The sequence below is a fragment of the Dromiciops gliroides genome, chromosome 4 (genome assembly GCF_019393635.1).
Source record: "Dromiciops gliroides isolate mDroGli1 chromosome 4, mDroGli1.pri, whole genome shotgun sequence".
In the NCBI taxonomy this organism is placed as follows: domain Eukaryota; kingdom Metazoa; phylum Chordata; class Mammalia; order Microbiotheria; family Microbiotheriidae; genus Dromiciops; species Dromiciops gliroides.
This window is the reverse complement of record NC_057864.1, coordinates 25,081,153-25,086,528: the sequence shown is the minus strand read 5'-3', so window position 1 is coordinate 25,086,528 and position 5,376 is coordinate 25,081,153. Positions and strand designations below refer to the sequence as shown.

At 48.4% G+C, this 5,376-nt stretch overlaps 1 pseudogene; it reads left to right on the top strand.

Moving 5' to 3' along the window:
• The first annotated feature begins 405 nt into the window (after positions 1-405).
• On the top strand, positions 406-749 carry LOC122726360 (annotated as a pseudogene).
• The last annotated feature ends 4,627 nt before the right edge of the window (positions 750-5,376 follow it).

Below are 5,376 nucleotides of genomic sequence, written 5' to 3'. Positions count from 1 at the left end.
ACTGGGAGGGCCCTTAGAACAGGGGATGGTGTGCACTGTACTACCTGAACTCAGGATTGGATGGTAATTGATTCTAATTGTAACGAAAGGTGACTCCAAATGGTGGTACCTAATTCTGTGTAAAGAGCGTTGGGAGGAGGCTTGTTGCGTTGTTGCATTTGTTTTTTAATCTGTTAAAAGAATATTAATGGGGCAGCTAGGTGGCGCAGTGGATAGAGCACCAGCCCTGGATTCAGGAGGACCTGAGTTCAAATCTGGCCTCAGACACTTAACACTTACTAGCTGTGTGACCCTGGGCAAGTCACTTAACCCTCATTGCCCTAAAACAACAACAACAACAATAACAACAAAAGAATATTAATAGAGGTCTCTGGCTGAGGGTCCTCCCGCACCGCAGGCAGGAAGATGGTGGCCACAAAGACCAAAAAGTCGCTGGAGTCCATCAACTCGAGGCTCCGGCTGGTGATGAAAAGCTGCAAATGCGTGCTGGGCTTCAAACAGACCCTGAAAATGATCAGACCAGGCAAAGCCAAATTGGTCATCTTGGCCAACAACTGCCCGCCTTGAGGAAATCAGAGATCGCACATTACGCTATGTTGGCCAAAACTGGCGTCCATCACTCCAGTGGCAACACCGTTGAATTGGGTACAGTCTGTGGGGAGTACTGCAGAGTTTGTACACTGGCTATCATTGATCCAGGTGATTCGGATATCATTAGAAGCATGCCAGAACAGACCAGCGAAAAGTAAACTGTACAAAAGTATTCATTAATAAACTGGCCAAAGCTTGTTTAAAAAAAAAAAAAGAAAGAATATTAATAGGAGAGACACCTACATGGTGCTCTCCCTGTAGTCACTCACAGTATTGTAGCAAAACTTGGGAAACTGGGAGAAAAAAAAGAATATTAATAAAAACCTTTCTAGTGCAAAAAAAAAAAAGAACAGGGGATGTCAGGGCTAGGAGGGGCCTTAGAACAGGGGATGTCAGGGTTGGGAGGGGCCTTAGAACAGGGAATGTCAGGGTTGGGAGGAGCCTTAAAACAGGGGATGTCAGGGCTGGGAGGGGCCTTAGAACAAAGGGGCCTGGGAACATATTCTCCTATGACAGGCTCACGGGATTTAGAGCTGGAAGGCATTTTAGACATTTTCTTCAACTCTGCCATTTGACAAATAAGCAAACTAAGGTAAAAAAGGTGACATGTCTTAGGTAAATTTTAAAAACGAAACTAGGAAATATGATCCTAAGCCAAGCTTTACTTAATTTACCGGCAAACATAGAAGAATTATTGTAAGTACTCTAATTATTACATAATCGTCTAAAGTTTTCTTTATGTTATTAAAAGCCATGATGCTCAAGAAAGGAAGCCCATTAATCTCTATTTAGGAAGTCAAGTAAGCAGGGACACAAAAACAATTTCTAAGAGCTGGGAATGACCTTAGCATGAAGAATGTCAGACCTGGGGGTGGGGGAGATCCTGATCCAGTGAATGGCAGATCTAAAAGGGGTCTCAGACACAGAATGTTAGAGCTCTTTCCCATAAACAATATGTCATCTCCCCCCTCCATGCCTTTGCCTACCATGCTCTATTCCCCACCGCCACTTCTTGGAATCCTTTGAAGGCTCAGCCCAATGCCACCTCCTTCAAAAGAGGCCCTTCCTTCTCTCTGTGTGTCTCTGTGTGCATCTCTCTGTCTCTCTGTCTCTCTGTCTCTCTGTCTCTCTCTCTCTCTCTCTCACACACACACACACACACACACACTATACTGTGTATTTATTTTGTGAATATCTTGAATTGACTTATCTGTAAACATGCTGCATCTCCCCAGTAGGGCAGAAGCTTCTTGAGGGCAGGGCCTGTTCCCATCTCTAGGACAGCGCCTAACCCAGTGGAAGCACCAGGATTACCTTCCCTTTAGACTGTGTTTGGAGTGTGTGTGTGTGAGTCCACACGCCAAGGTATTTGTATGTTGTTTCTCCCTTTGAGGTCAGGCGTTGTCTGCCTTTGCCTTTCTACCCACAGACTGGTTCTTTTTTTTTTTTTTTTTTTGGTGAGGCAATTGGGGTTAAGTGACTTGCCCAGGGATACACAGCTAGTAAGTATCAAGGGTCTGAGGCTGGATTTGAACTCAGGTACTCCTGAATCTAGGGCCAGTGCTCTATCCACCACACCACCGCCACCTAGCTGCCCCTACAGACTGGTTCTTAACAAATGTTTGCAGACTGACTGACTGATGTTCTGGCACGGCAGGCAACTTGGGGAGAGAGAGGCACGTGTTTCATCAGAGGCAGGTTTGGTGTCTAGATACCCTTCCCACCAATGGCTGTTGTCCCAACATGCAACAGGCTGCCTTGAGTTCCCTGACCTTGGGGTCTTCGAGGAGAGCCCAAACGGCCTCTAACCAGAGAGGTTCCTGAGGCGAGTCCTGCTTGGGTCTGGTTCTCACAGGTCCGTTCCCAGGCTGAGCCTCTGAGAAGATGCCCCTCAGACAATGGGGAGCTATAGCAGTGGAGGGAGGTGGATAACAGTTGTGCCGAAGCCTCGGAGCCCCAGTCACAGCCCTCACGCCATTTCTGAGGCCTCCAGAGCTGGGTCTGTCTCCCTAATCTGGATTTCTCAGGGAGCCTGGAGCCCAGTGGAGATTGGGGCTGCTCCTTGTCACAGGAGTCCTGGCTTCCAGGGCTGGCTGTGCTCCCTTATTACCTACCCAGACTTCCCCAGAACTGTTCTCTTTAGTGCAGATAGGTGGCATACTTCACTGAGGACCAGACTCGGAGTCAGGAAGACCCTAAATTCAAACATGACCTCAGTTACTTAATAGCTATGTGAACAAATAGCTACAAGAGCAAATTACTTAACTTGAGGTTAATATTATTACCTACTTTAGAGATAGATGGCGCAGTAGATAAAGCACTGGCCCTGGATTCAGGAGGACCTGAGTTCAAATCTGAGCTCAGACACTAGCTGTGTGACCCTAGGCAAGTCACTTAACCTTCACTGCTCCTCAAATCAATAATAATACCTACTTTAGAGCCATTATGAGGATTAAGTGAAATAACAGGAGTAATGTGCTTTGCAACCCTTAACACACTATATAAATGCTAGATATTATTATTATTATTGTTATTAGTATATTTGATCTGGCCTGGATCCCCAGGAGCATCTTCTTTGTATCTCTAGTCCTCTTTCCAAGCCCTGCATAGAGCAGGTACTCCATGCATGCTGTTGTTCCCAGTGCAAAGTACTCATAAGTTTGGACTGTAAATGACATTTCCATAAAGACAATGCTTTCTTTAAAAAAAAAATTATCTAGTGCTTACAATGGTGCCCAGAACATAGTAGGTACTTAAAGATTTGAACCTGAGTTCAAAACCAGGCTCACATACTTCCTAGCTGGGAGATCCGGGCATGTCACTTCAGCTCTATCTGTCTCAGTTTCCTCAACTATAAAATGGGGATAATACCAGCACCTCCCCCCACCCAGGGTTGTCGTGAGGATCCAACGAGATATCTGTGAAGCGCTCAGCACGGTGCCTGGAACACAGTAGGCACTTAATAAATGCTCATTCCCTCTCCCTGTAGACTGACTGGCAGTGATACAGTGATACAGAGGACAAGGCTATCTGTTGGTTTCAGGAGTGCATGACAACATCCTTGCTTCTTAGGGAGTGGACTCTGCCAGTGGAACACGGGAAACCATTTCCCCTGGACCTCCCTTTCCTCACATCTCAAATGAGTGGTTGTCCTCAGTGGCCTCAGAGATGCCTCCTGGCTCTAGACCAAGGGTCTTGGATACAACTAGACCCCGTGGGAGGGAGCAGGCCCGGGGGGGGGGGCCTATCCTGACCCCAATTAATGCCAGCCACATCAAACTGGGGTTAAGGAACTTCAAGAATTTGCCATTACTGAACCTGTCGCCTTTGACCTTTGCCACTGGACAAAAGCAGATGATGCCCCACAAGAGCCATCCTGTGATGGCCTGAGAGGATGGGACTCACTTCCGGGCCCTTTTGTAAATCCTGGAACCAGTCAAGTAGCAGATTCCAGAGCAGAAGAGTCCCATTCCAGAATCGGATCACTAAATAAAGGCTGCCGATTGATCAATCGAAGTGGGTTCTAACCAGTAGAATATGAGCTCTCTGAGAGTAGGAACTAACTCATTTTGGATTCAATATCTCTAGCACCTAGGACGGTGCTGGGTACTCCATAGGTGCTTAAGAAACGTGCGTGTGTGTGCACGTGTGCGTGCATGTGTAGACGGATGGATGGATGGATGGATGGATGGATGGATGGATGGATGGATGGATGGATGGATGGATGGATGGATGGATGGATGGATGGGTCTGGACTCAGAAAACACACAAGGGACCTGCAGAGGCCTCGGCTTCTCCCTCCATCCAATGAGGGGTTTGGGTCCCCAGCAGCTCAAACACCTCGGGCTTCAATGACTCTGGAGCTGTGAGGCTTGTTTGGCTGGAGCAGACACGGCCTCTCCCTTTCTGACAACCCAGAGGGAAGGAGGGGAGCTGGCTGTCCACTATGAGAGTGGGGCCAGAGCGGTCCCTGGAGCTGGAGATGGATTCTTCTTTAATGAAACTGAAAGTGGTATCTGCCCTGAGGAACAGACGTCAGGAACCGAAATGTAAACCCAGCCTGCGGAAGGTTTACATTAAAAGAAGAAGAAAAAGCCCGGGGAGGGGGAGGGGACGGGGAGGGGGGGCCAAGAAGAAAGCCTGAATCACGGGCCCAGCAGCCCGCCTTCAGTTGGGAATGTCTTAAAAATGTGTGACTAATACAGCTCCTCGAGATGGGCTTTGGGAGGGAGGGCTTCAGGCTCCCCACAAAAGGGGAACCACCACGTTTTCTCATAGCACAGCTTTGGTGCGCAGTGCCCTGAAGCCCAGAGTGAGGGACTGAGGCAAGAGAATTCCCAGGGCCTCCCCCCACTCCCCCCCAAAAACAGCCAAAGGGGAGAAAATCACAGGTTCAGAGAATGTCAAAGCTGAAAGGAATGTTAGTACAAAGATTGTCAGAGCCTGAAGGGGCCTTAGAACAGGGGATGTCAGGGCTGGGAGGGTTAGAACAGGGAAATGTCAGAACTGGGAATGCTCTTAGATCACTGAATGTCTGAGCTGAGAAGAATCTTTAGTCCCTTTTGGGGGGAAAGGGATACGTTGAATTTCCCCAAAGCCTCGAGACTATGTTGGGGGCGGGGGGGGGGGGCAGAGTGTTTAGCACAGCCCCTGAGCCCATGAGGAGCAGAGTTGTGGATGGCTCAGACCCTGAAGTCCCGGGAAGACGGTGTGAAAGAAGTCCCAACCGGCTACATTCTCCTCCTCACGCAGCCAGCATCTGCCCAAGGTCAAGGCAGCCTTTGA